The sequence below is a fragment of the Ailuropoda melanoleuca genome, chromosome 20 (genome assembly GCF_002007445.2).
Source record: "Ailuropoda melanoleuca isolate Jingjing chromosome 20, ASM200744v2, whole genome shotgun sequence".
NCBI classification, from domain to species: Eukaryota; Metazoa; Chordata; class Mammalia; order Carnivora; family Ursidae; genus Ailuropoda; species Ailuropoda melanoleuca.
This window is the reverse complement of record NC_048237.1, coordinates 25,980,973-25,993,752: the sequence shown is the minus strand read 5'-3', so window position 1 is coordinate 25,993,752 and position 12,780 is coordinate 25,980,973. Positions and strand designations below refer to the sequence as shown.

Genomic DNA, 12,780 nt, shown 5'->3' with positions numbered 1-12,780 from the left:
AAAACAAAAAACACCTGACTGAAAGGTAAGAGAAATCAGGCTTGTTAATGGTTGGTGATGAGGAGTAAGGGGAGGAGGAAAACAGGGACACTCCCGGAGTAGCTGCGTGACAGGCAGTGGCACTTTCCACCACGGAGAGCACGGAGGGAGGAGAGGTTTGGGGAGGATGGGCAGGAGACCATCATTTGTGAAGATGTTAGGTGTGAAAAGCAGCTGGAGCTTTCCAGTGGAAAGCTGGAAATGTGGCTACAAAGTTCAGGAGCAACTGTGGGACTAGGCCTCTCACCGCAGAGTCAACAGCAGACACTTGTGACAGAATCGACAGGCATATCCAGGAAGAGTGTGTGAGATGGGGGGACACGCGCTCTGAGCTGGGGCCTGGGGGACACTGGTAGGCACTTAAGGGAACCTGGGAAGGAGAGGGGAACAGAAGAGACCGAGATCAAGTGGTCAGAGGGGAAGGGGGTGAAGCAGGAGAATTGGCCGGGAGGGGCCAGGACAGACAGGATGCAGGGCGGAGTGGTGAAGACATGGGCAGAGGCAGCGGAAAGGCCCCGTGGGCTGAGGACCAATCAGAGGCCGGCAGTGGTGACTCTAGGGGACAGTTCCCAAAAGCTGTACGGAAGCAGATCTCCATGCAGTGAGGAACGAGGAAGCCGAGGCCATATATAGGAGCTTCTCTTCCAAACATTTAATGGGGAGAGAGGGCAAGAATCAGGAAGCTTCTAAACGGAGGGAGGCAGGGAGCGGTGGGCGGAATCAGGGGATGACACGTTTGAGCGTGCTGGTGGTGTGAATGGGAAGAGCCAGTGAGGGGCAGGGACACAGCCGTCCAAAGGTGGGGACATCAGGGGGAAGGAGCTGCTGGGAGAGGTGGCTGACTAGGGTCAGAGGCCAGAGGCCCTCAGGGCACAGGTGGAGGGAAGGAGCGGGGCCATCTGCTCCTCTTCCGGGACAGAAGATGTTAAGAATAACAGAACACACAGCACAGTCTGGGTGAGGTGAGAAGGAAATTCCCTCATTCTGATTTCCTCCTGGTAGAAGTGGGTCCAGGCCTTGTGGGTCTGAAATGCATGCAGTTTGGGAGGAGGGCCTGTTAAGAAAAAACACACACAGTTTACAAAATCAAAATTAGGGACAAAATGGATATTATTTAGAATGAGAAAAGAAGTCACGCGAATTACACCACAAACCCTATAAAATTCAGAAAATCATATGACATATTCGCTGACCGGCATGCCTCTACAATAATTTATTTGCCCCTACATAAATGGCTATCGACTCTGATCATCTCTAAAATGAAAATAATTTTGTAATATTTTCTAAAGAGAGTGTCGGAGAACAATTCAGTATTTCTTCTCATGGGCTTGGTTGAAACTTATTTGTTGATATTGATGGGTGGGATGCACACAGCTTGCAACTTCACACACACGCTTGCTGTTTGCAGCACTGCTATGGGGTTCTGGTCTGCAAATGCAGGAATTACAGTTCTCTCTAACGTGATTCCCGCTAAAAAAGAAAAAATATATATAATGTGTATCTTAGCTTGGAGTGCCATAACAAAATACAGTAGAGCGGCTGGCTTAAACCATAGACATTTCTTTCTCCCAGCTTTGGAGGCCAGGTGGTCTGAGCTCAGGCCGCCGGTGTGTGATCAGGTTCTGGTGAGAACCCTCCTCCTGGCTGGCAGGGGCTGCCTGCTCACTGTCTGCCCTCGTGGCAAAGAGAAAAACAGCAAGCTCTCTGGTCTCTTCTTATAAGGCCACTTACTCCACCATAAGGACCCCATCCTCATGACCTCATCTAAACCGAATTACCTCCTGAAGGCCCCATCTCCAGATAGCATCCTGTTGGGCGTGTTAGAGCTTCAACATATAAAAGCGGGGGTCACAGATATTCAGTCCATCAAAATGCATTAATGATTATTAATGTTGCATTATCCAGTCTATTCCCAACAGGGAAGGATCTGTGTTTTGACCATGCCCTGAGAACCAAATCCTTTACTTATAATTTTATACCTCAGAGAATTACAAGAACTTTCCAACTTTCCAGAAGACCAATTTCTGGCTCTGAACATTTCAAACCCTGGTTTCCCCTCAACCCTCATGCAGCCTGCATGGGACCCATTCCCCTCACCATGTCCCACCCTGTACCCATGGCGCAGTGGCGGGGGGGGGGGGACCTGGGAGCTGCCTCCACGCTGGGATGGCCAGCAGTAGCTGAAATTGAATTGGAAATGACCAAAACACATGGATGTTCCCCACTGAAGTCAGTCTAAATGTGTCTCCAACTTCCCTTCATTAGCTGAATCCCCAAATGCCCACAGCCACCTCAATGCTACCTGACACAGTGGCATCTTAACCAGCGCAGTTAAAATATCTTACTGTATTTTTGAAAGATTTTATTTATTTATTTATTTATTTATTTATTTAAGAAAGAGCGAGAGCGCACGCACAGAGAGAGAGGGAGAAGCAGACTCCCCGCTGAGCAGGGAGCCCGATGCAGGACTTGATCTCAGGACCCCGAGACCATGACCTGAGCTGAAGGTAGATGCTTAACCAACTGTGCCACCCAGGCCCCCCAAAATATCTTACTTTAGAAATACATATATCTTACTTTTGCAAACTTGATAAAAGCACCACACGAACACATCGGTAGGACCTCTCTCAGGGCCTGGAAAGTGAGTGAATTCACCAAGCACGGAGCTTTCCCTTCGAGGCGATTCCATCTCTGCCTAGAGGGTTAAACTAGCTGACAATTGTGTAGTGCTTACCAGGGGAATTGTTACTTGTGTGTTAAGTCATTTAATCCTCTTAATGGTACTGTGATGTTGGTACTGTGAAAATCTTCATATTACAGATAGCGAAACTGAGTCAGAGAGCCATTAGACAACTTGCCCTGGGTCACACATGTAGTAAGTGCCAGACCTGGGATTTGAACGCAGACAGGCTCGTCCTTGTCCCCAGTACAAGCAGCAGCCTCTCCACAGCGGAGCTCACTACCTGCCCTGCCACCCAGGACTCTGCGGTCCCCCCTGTGACTTTCTGATAAAATATATTTTACCTATTATTTGCCAATTTATTTATTTACCTATCATTACCTATATTTTACCTATTATTTGCCTACTTTCTGTCCGTTGCTACTAAAATATGAACTCTCTGAGGGCAGAACTGTCTGTCTTGCTCACTGCTGTCTCGCTGCCCCTGGAATAGTGCTTAACCCATGGTAGGTATATAGTAAATATTTTCTGTTTATCATAAATTCTTTAGTATTCTCCTAAACTTTTTTTTTAAGATTTCATTTATTTATTTGAGACAGAGAGAACATGGTGGGGGGGGGCAGAGGGAGAGGGAGAAGCAGACTCCCTGCTGAGCAGGGAGCCTGCTGTTGGGCTCATTCCCAGGACACCCCCCCCCCATCATGACCGGAGCTGAAGGCAGACGCTCGTATCCGACTGAGCCATCCAGGCGCCCCTATTTTTCTAAACTCTTTGAGAAGTAATCTATTTGGGGGGGAGGAAGTAATCTATTTGGAAAAGTGCAAAGGAAAGTGAAAATAAGGGGAAATACATACCCAGAAAATGGGGAAATTTTGGCTCACATGAAATCCAGGGGAGTAAATTAACTTTATTATATATTTTGAATATATATAATCTATTCAATATAGCTCTGTCCTAAGTGTCTGTGATTCGTGTCATCCAGTCCCATGTGTCTCAGATCAGGTTGGTGATACAGGGAACCAACTAGGAGTGATCAGATCATCTTGAATTTCAGATGCTCTTGAGTGCCCTTGGTGAGGTTTGAAATTCAAAATTTGTCCTAGCTCCTGACTGCATGACTATGTGTTGTGTGATTTTCTCCAGTAATACTCAGGGGCCAAAGAAAACAGATGGATGGATCCAAGGTGAGGATTTGTTGAGTGGCTGTGCCATGAAGTCAAAGGAGTAAAGAGATTGTATCTGATGATGAGAATGTCCTTAAATCCAAGAGGGCCGGGGGCTGTCAGTTAGGGAGACCCAAGGCCAGGTGCCTTGGTAAGACTGAAGATGGGGGGGCACCCGTTAAGCAGCTAACTCTTGATTTTGGCTCAGGTCATGATCTCAGGGTCCTGGGGTGGAGCCCTTCATTGGTTGGGCTCCACGCTCAGTGGGAAATCTGCTTCAAGATGTTCTCTCTCCCTTTGCCCCTCTCCCTTCTCACTCTCTCTCTAAAATAAATCTAAAAAAAAAAAAAGACTGAAGACAGGAGGGATGGCGGGGTAGGGGAGGAAGGGTATAGGGTTGAGGTCAGAGTGGAATTTCAAAGTTTAAGATGTCAGAGGTGAAGCTGTTCTAGGTGATGACAAGGTCTTGTAACAGGATCGGAGATATTGATGACAAGTGAGCAGAGCTCTCAGATGTGTCATAGGATATGACAAAATTTGATATTATGTGTGTTAGGCACTAATGTATAAGTTTATCAGCTTGAGCCAGGATTTGTAAACTGTAAAGCCAGCCTTAAATATCACCTTCTCCGTTTGATTGACAATACTTTATTTATAATAATTCTAAAACAATGATCCTCCCCAAATTAACAAACCAGGATACTAACATCATCTCCATTCAGTAGGTTTATAAAGTCGGAGCTGTTTTGCTTGTTGAAGGATTAATTCTGTTCATTTGCAGATAAACACAAACGAAAGAAATGTTACTTCATAGCTCCAGATTAAGCCCCTTTTAAGATGGTACTGAAGAATCCGTATTTTATTCAGTGTCACACACATCATAAAAGATCTGCAGTCTCCCCAAGTTCACATTCCAAGGCTACAAGACCCTCAATAAATGCAAAATTTAATGTAAAACAATGGTAGGATGGATAAAAGCACTTATATGTCCCAGCCACCCTGTCCATGAGGCACTCCAATTACCAATATAACCGGTTGATTTTCAGAGAAACAAAAAACTTTACGAGGTATTCACCAGTGGCTTTTAACAAAGATAATAGAAGCTTGAAATTGGATGTAATGTCCAGTGAGGAGTAAGATTTCAACTTCTTTCACTCTCAGGTGCAGCTGGGGATTGGCAAAGAAGGGTTTTGTTTGGTTTTCAGATTTTTTTTTTATCTAGTACTTAGCCTGAAACATTAAAGACCGATACCAGAAATCCCAAATCAATGGTGGCCCACAAGGAGATTGATTTTACTTCAAGGGTATTCGTAATAACAGAACCTATCTGTATGTTCATTAAATTCACCTGAAATGATAAGAAGTCTCACAGAGGCCTTTCAAAGTGGAGGTTTTGTAAAAAAGGCTTTCAACCCTGAACGCTTTCTAGCCAGGGAGTAACGAAGCAATTTCTCCTCTCCCTGCTGTGGAGGAAAGTTCGACAGGCACCTGGGTAGTGTAGACGTTAACAGTGAAGGGATCCAGGCACCAGATCTTGCATGTGAAGTACTCTTTAGGTATTTGATGGAGCTAGGGAAACAATTTTGCCCTTTCCATTTTCCCCCTACTGAGTTTTCCAAATCTCCAAGACAGATGGAGCACATGTAACAAAACCAACCAAATGCAGGGAGTGCAATCTGGGTAGTGAAAATAAAATCTTTTCCAGATCTTCACAGGCTCCTTTAAAAACACTTCTACCCAAGTGCTAAAGCAGCTAACAGAGGTGTCTAAAAATGGAAAGAAGAGGTGCCCCAAGGGTTCTTTTTTCAAAACCAGTCAGCATTAATATTTACTTCTCAGAAAGGGCTCTATACACAATCGGCAAATACGACCAAATTTAGTCATATGGGGATTGAAGATGATTACATCCCAGAGAGCTCTCCATTAAGGATCTTTAAATATAAAAATTGAATCTAATCCAGAAATAAGGCAAACAGGCAAATGCAATCAATACCCAGGTATAATGTTAATATTTCAATGGACTCCAAATAAACATTCAGTACTATTATATTATTCAAAGATATCAGTAAAGAGAATATGGTTAGCTAGATTTTGACATTGTATTGTTTGCCCTTACTAACTACAAACTCTTTATTGTAGACACGTTGTAGCTTATATTTTATATTTTCATAATATTTAAATGTAGGAATCTATCAATTGCGCCTTCTGGGTTTTTAATTTTCTATGTAAAACTAATTTATACTGAACCTCATATAATTTCAGATTTTCTAGGAGTAGATTAACCTCATAAAATTGTGTTCAAATATCACTTTTCCATTGCCATCATCCAAAGAATACATCAATATTCAATTAAATGTAAATAAAATTAATTTTTTCTCCTTTTTTCCACTGGGGCATATGAGTAAATTGTTTGAAATTTATTACTGATGGAAATTAAATGTAAATTACTTATTTCTTAGTTTCTGGAACCTCTGTCCACTGGGAACTTATCTAGGTGCTGGGGATATAGCCATGAGCAAAGCGAACAAGGCCCAGTCAGGCTAACAGGGAAAACTGGCAACAGCTCGTAAGTAAGCACATGAATGAACAGGACCATTTCAGATAGTGATGAGCGCTGTGAAGAAAAGGACATCTGCTAATGGTGTAGACGGTGCTGAGAGAGGGTGAGGCGCAGGGAACAGGGTGGTTGGGAAATCAGAGGCAGTGATGTTTAGACCACTGGAGGGGAAAGAGCCAGCAATTCCCAGGCTGGGGGCCCCGTGTTGGGGGAGGGAAGGAGGGACACTCTAGGCCAAGGGAACAGTGAATGCAGGAAGGAGCTTGACGTGTTCATGTAACGGAAGTGTGGCCAGTGGGGCTGGACTTGGCAGGGAGAATAGTGAGAGATGAGATCCAGGTGTTAGAGCCAAATTTGTAGTAAAGATTTGAAGTTTATTCCAAGATCGAGAAGAAGCCATAGGAACTGACTGCATTATTTTAAAGCTCAGTCTGTCTCCTGCAAGGCCAATGGATGGGACAGAGCAAGAATGGACACAGGGAGACCAGCTGGGCTGATGCAGGAGTCTAGGAGAGCCACCGTGGTGGCCCCAAGGAGGCTGCTGGCAGTGGCCTTAGCGGAGACTGTAAGGGAAGTTCAAATTCAAATGTATCTTAGAGATACAACGTAAAGGACCTGCTGGTAGTTAACTGCATTTTTCCAGACTAAGGTCTCTTTCTTGAGCTACATTTCCAAAGCTCTTCTGCAACAATTTTAGGTTCCAGCTCCTTGCCCTCACCTCCCTATTCACATGCATGTATACGCACACCTTTCAGGCCTCAGGAAAATGCCCCTCCCCCAACCCTCTTAAATCACTGCTGGTCCAAATGGCTTATCTAGCTTTCCTTCCAATGCACTGAGTGCATTTCAGCTGCTTTTCTGTCTGCAGATTCCAGAAACGACTCTCCAGACAGCCTTTCCTAGGTCCATCCATAACCTTACCATCCATAACCTTACCATCCATAACCATGATTTCTCTAAATTCCCAATCATTTCATATTAGTGCATGACTTTTCATGTGTCCAAGACTTCTGCCCCCTCTGGAGGTTGTCCTAGAAGCTACAGCAGCCCCATAGCATGATCGGTCCCAGCTCAATGCTGCGGTCTTCATGAGCCTCAAGTTACTTCACAGAGGACAGAACCCTATGCAGTGCCATCTTACAGCTGGGAAAACCAGGACGTGGACGTGTTTGCAAATTGTGGAAAAATACCCAGCTGGGGTTTCGGTCAGGTGAAGCTCAACTGGGCTCGTAACCTCTTTCTTCTCCAAGAACTGCTGCCCCAAGAACTTGTTAAGCAGCATAGTTAGAACACAACTCTAGGGGCTCCTGGATGGCTCAGTCGGCCGAGCATCCACCTCCTGGTTTGGGTTCAGGTCATGATCTCAGGATCCTGGATGGAGCCCGGGACAGGCTCTGTGCTCAGCAGGGAGTCTGCTTGTCACTCCCCCTCTGCTGCTCATTCTCTGAATGAATGATGAATGAATGAATGAATTAATGAAATCTTACACACACACACACACACACACACACACACACCCCTCTGGAGCCAGATCGCCTGAAATCGAATCTGAGTGTCACCACATTTTAGTTGCCCGACTTTGGACGACGAGACACTTAAGCTCTCTCTCTGCGCCTCTCTAATGGAGACACGATAACACGTGCCTCAGGAGGTGGGGCGTGAGGAGCTAGTGTGTATTGAGCGCTTCGAGCGGCACCTGGCATACGTCAGGCGCTGTGTAAGTGTCGGCGATCACCGTCATCGTTCTCCTGGCCCACCCACCGAGGCGGCACGATCATTTCTGAATTTGTGCATCAAAAATTCAGCTCTGTGATTGGGGAGCCATTACCCAGCCCCCCAGGAAGGTGGGTAGGTGGACAGGGTCATATCAGAAAAGCTTGCTGGGGCAAAGCGATGAGGTGAGCTCAGAGATACTAGAGAGACACCTAAGAAGTTGTGATTAACTTACTCTGAATAATGCATCGATGGGAAGACATTTTTAAGGCATTCTTTGGATTAAGTTACCTACCATTCCGAGGCTCACCGCACTGAACGGGGAGCGTGAGGAGTGGACGGGGGGTCTGTCCTTGCAGTAACTCAGACCTGAGCTGCTGCATCTCAAGCTCTTGCCTTCACCTCATTGTTACCTGTGGCTTTTAGGATGTTTGGCAGCCAAAATAAACCAGCTTTATCTGTGGTCACCACACATCTCAGCAGCTTAAAATGATAAGGTTTACTTCTTGTTCATGCTGTAAGTCCCCCTGGAAGGTCTTACTGAGGAACCAGACTGTCAGAGGCCCCATCTCAACAGGCTTCCTTGATGATAGGGGCAGGGGAGAAGGAGCATGACAAACCACATGTTGGGTCTTGAAGCTTCTACCTGGAAATTGCTTATATTTTCCACCATATCGCTTATATTTCTTTTGTCAAAGCAAGTCATATGGCCATGCCTGGGCTTAAAAGGGAGAGCATTGTAATTTTTCTATAGGGAAGTGCCCCCAAATACTTGGGAACAAGTTACCACAAGCAGTTAACTGAAAGTTAACAGAAAACCCCTCTAAAAGCAGCTTAAACAATTAAGGGTTATTTTCTCACACAGCAGGAAGTTTGGAGGTAGATCAAGGCTCAAGTCGGTAAATACAGTAGCTCAAGGGTGTCTTCAGGGACCCACTTTATTGCCATTTTTCTATTTTTCCATCCTTAGGATATTAACACCATCTCCCTTTGTGGTCACAGGATGGCTGCAGCAGTGCCAGCCATCACATGCAGACAAGTAATACCCAAAAAAGAATAGTAGTGTTTCCTTCCACTAGTCTCATAGCATTGAGAAAATCTTTCCCAGAACTCCCAGCGTACCTTGGGTCCTGTTGGCCAGCATTAAATCACATGGCCATGACTCAGCCAGTCATGAGCAAAAGGAAAGCCCACTTCCTGGGATAAGAAAAGGCCTACTTTCCCTTTGCACAAACGACTCTCGTTTCTATAAGAAATACGTCACCAAACATCAGAAATCAGGAAAATGTAACCCAGTTTTACCAACTATGGTAAGCTCCTTTATTCAGGGTGTAAATAAAGAGGGACCATTCCTTTATGAAAAGCCAGCATTTATGCTTACATAATTATTCACAGTCAAATAACTATGGGCAAATAAAGCAAGCAAAACAGGTATCTGATAGGGAAGGATCACTTACCTAAGGGGCAGGGAAATAAGAAACTACTTTGGATTGATATTACATCCATCTCAAAAGAGTTGGCCAAAAGAACTCACCACTCCCTTCTTTGTGCATCCCAGACTGTAGTTTAACTGTTTTTTCTTCATCATTCACCCACCACACTTTATTGCCTTTATCTCTGTGCCTGTCTCCAACTGCAAAACGATAAGCTCTTTGAAACATGTGGCCTGTTTCATCTGTTTATTCCTGTGCATGCTAAAAATAATAATGGGTAACATTATTTGATTGCCCACTGTGTAGCCGAGCCCATTCTAAGTTCTAAATGAAATGATTCTTGTAATACAACTGTCCCACGAGGCATGTGCTATTATCTATGCTTAATACATAAAGAGTTGGAGGGTCAAAAGGTTAAGTCATTTGACCAAATGTACACAACTATTAAATGATAGAGTTGAATTTCAAATGAAGGTGGCCTAGTTGGGTTATGCATGGCACATTTGCCCCTCAAATGGGTGAACCTAATATGCTTTAATATACAATATGAAGGTGTGAGAGAACAGGAGTGAAGGACGAGTGATACTATCTTTTATTTACGTGTAGAATCTGAAATCAAGGATGATAGACTTAAATTCCTTGAGGGTAGCGATCATGTGTGTTTCCCTTGCGCAGTATGGTGTCTCTATCTCCTAGGATACTTCCTGGCACACAGTAGGTCCTCATGTGTTCCCGGAAGTGGGGGAGGGAGAACGGGAGGGACGGAGGGAGGAGGGTAAAGAGGGAAGGAGGAAGGAAGAGAGAATGAATGAATAAACACAGTTAATGTTCTCTTTTTCTTATATTTTCTAGCTTCTTTTCCTATATTATTTCTATGAGTAATTTGGTGTCTAAAATCTACAAATCTTACCTAAGGTAGGAGAAAGTGTTGTTTCTCTAAGTATCAAGGGTTCCCAAAGAGAAGAGTTTAAATGCAACATTGTTACAGGGTAGAGAGGCCTCTCTCTGCCCTATAATTCATTTGGCTTTTGAAACAATGTGTCTTATATAAAGTAGAGTTTTCCTCAAATGGGAATATTTTTTAAGAATTTGAACTTGTGCTTCTTCTAATCATGTGCTGCTGGAAGTGGCAATACCGTGCGTGGGCGTATTGATTTATTTAAAAATTAATGCAAGGCCGTAAACAAACGAACAGGAATAATTAAGGAAATGGCCACTGCCGGTTGATGGAAATATTACTGTAGCAGTCCCCCCACCAGCAACTTGTTTCAGCAGACAAATAGTAGGCTGGGGACACTAAAAAAGCCATGTTTCTCCTTTATTTTAGCACCAGTGTCATCTGGGTCTGCTTTCGTAGAATGCTCCGGTCATACAAACTTATTACATTAGATCTTATCTTTAGACCATATAGACCCTCACTCTAGTTTTAATTGGCAAAGAAAAATCCTGGTGAAACGGAATCGTTGCACTGTTGTCGCAAGTGAATTTTAAGTGTTCTTCAATTCTTAAAGGGTGTCCAGGTTTCTGTCGTTGATTTTGTTGTTCTGATTCCTATCCAGAGAGCTAATTTTAAAAAGTGTTTCTGTGGTCTAACCTTGAACTAGAACTTTGTGATTCCCTAAATATCCCAATTTTCCCCAATATCCCATTTTCCCCCTTTGTTCTTTATTCTCAGCTGATTTTCAGAGTTCATTGAAATTTCTTTGAGTTATTAGGGATTTTTTTGAGATGTTTTTCAGATCCAATTTCACTATATCCAAAAATGAACCCACTGATTTCTCTCCCCCATCTGTCTTTCTCTCCTCCTAGGTTCTGTCTCTTGGTTGATGGCACCATCATTCACTCTTTGATCCAGACCAACATTTAGCCACTTTTGATGGCTCTTGTTTCTCCACTTACACCCAGTTAGTTGAGAAGTCCATTTATTCAACCTCTAGATCCATCCCCCCTTTCCATTCCCATGCCCTAAGTCCACTCCTCATCATCCTCACCCAAAAGAGCGCAGTAACTCCCCCACCCCCAACAACTGGCTTCCATTGTGTATCTCTTATCTCACTAACCCATCTTTTATATTTCCAGTCCATTATTTTCTAAAGGAGAGATGTATCGTGTTTTTTCCCTGCTCAGAAACCTACAATGGCTCACTACTGCCAATTTTTTAAAAAGTCCAAACTCGTTAATGACATTCAAGACTTGGGGCGCCTGGGCGGCTCAGTTAAGCATCTGCCGTCACGTCTGCCTTTTACTTCCCCTTTGTACGTATGTCAAACCAATAAAGAAAATCTTAAACAAGATAACAGTCAAGACTCATCTTCCATTACTCGCAGCCCACCTTAGCAGCCCCATTTCCTGTCACTCGCCATCATTACCTTCCTTAGTGCGGCATGTATGTGTGTTCTCCTCAGATTCATTGTAACATTCCTCAGTTCCATCTACCTGGCAAAATCCAAATTACCCTTCAAGGCCTAGTTCAAACGCCCTCCTTGGTATCCAGGTGGAGTTAGTCAGTCCTTCTTTGTTCTCACAGCATTTTGTTTCTATTCTTCTTATGGCCCTATCTTAGGTCAGGTTGCCAGAAGGAGACCCTGAGAGGAGGATTTGTAGGGAAGGGTTTTTTTTGTTTTGTTTTGTTTCTTTCTTNAACGCCCTCCTTGGTATCCAGGTGGAGTTAGTCAGTCCTTCTTTGTTCTCACAGCATTTTGTTTCTATTCTTATTATGGCCCTATCTTAGATCAGGTTGCCAGAAGGAGACCCTGAGAGGAGGATTTGTAGGGAAGGGTTTGTTTTGTTTTGNTCTTTTTCTTTCTTTCTTTCTATCTTTCTTTCTTTCTTTCTTTCTTTCTTTCTTTCTTTCTTTCTTTCTTTCTTTCTTTCTTTTTTCTCAGATCTTATTTCTTTGACAGAGAGAGAGCACAAGCAGGGGGAGCAGCAGGCAGAGGGAGAAGCAGACTCCCCACTGAGCAGGGAGCCCCAGGGGGCTCCAACCCAGGACCCCGGGATCATGACCTGAGCCAAAGGCACTTACCCGACTGAGCCACCCAGGCGCCCCAGGGAAGTGTTTTCTTAAGGAATGTTCCCAGAAGAGATTGGTGAGTGAATGAGAGGAGACAGGCAAGGGAAAGGGATTGAGCAAGGGTGGCTTCAGACAAAGTCCTAGAGGGAGTGGCTCAGCCTCATTCAGTAGAGAAAGCCTGG

At 44.2% G+C, this 12,780-nt stretch overlaps 1 protein-coding gene across 1 annotated transcript in view; it reads left to right on the top strand.

Moving 5' to 3' along the window:
* The first annotated feature begins 580 nt into the window (after nucleotides 1–580).
* Nucleotides 581–12,780, top strand: part of NIN (ninein) — a 106,859-nt gene continuing 94,659 nt past the window's right edge. Inside the window, exons 1-2 of the mRNA XM_034648571.1 lie at nucleotides 581–585; nucleotides 8,280–8,283. The gene's annotated coding sequence lies outside the window, so the exon portion shown is untranslated. The remainder of the gene's footprint in view (nucleotides 586–8,279; nucleotides 8,284–12,780) is intronic.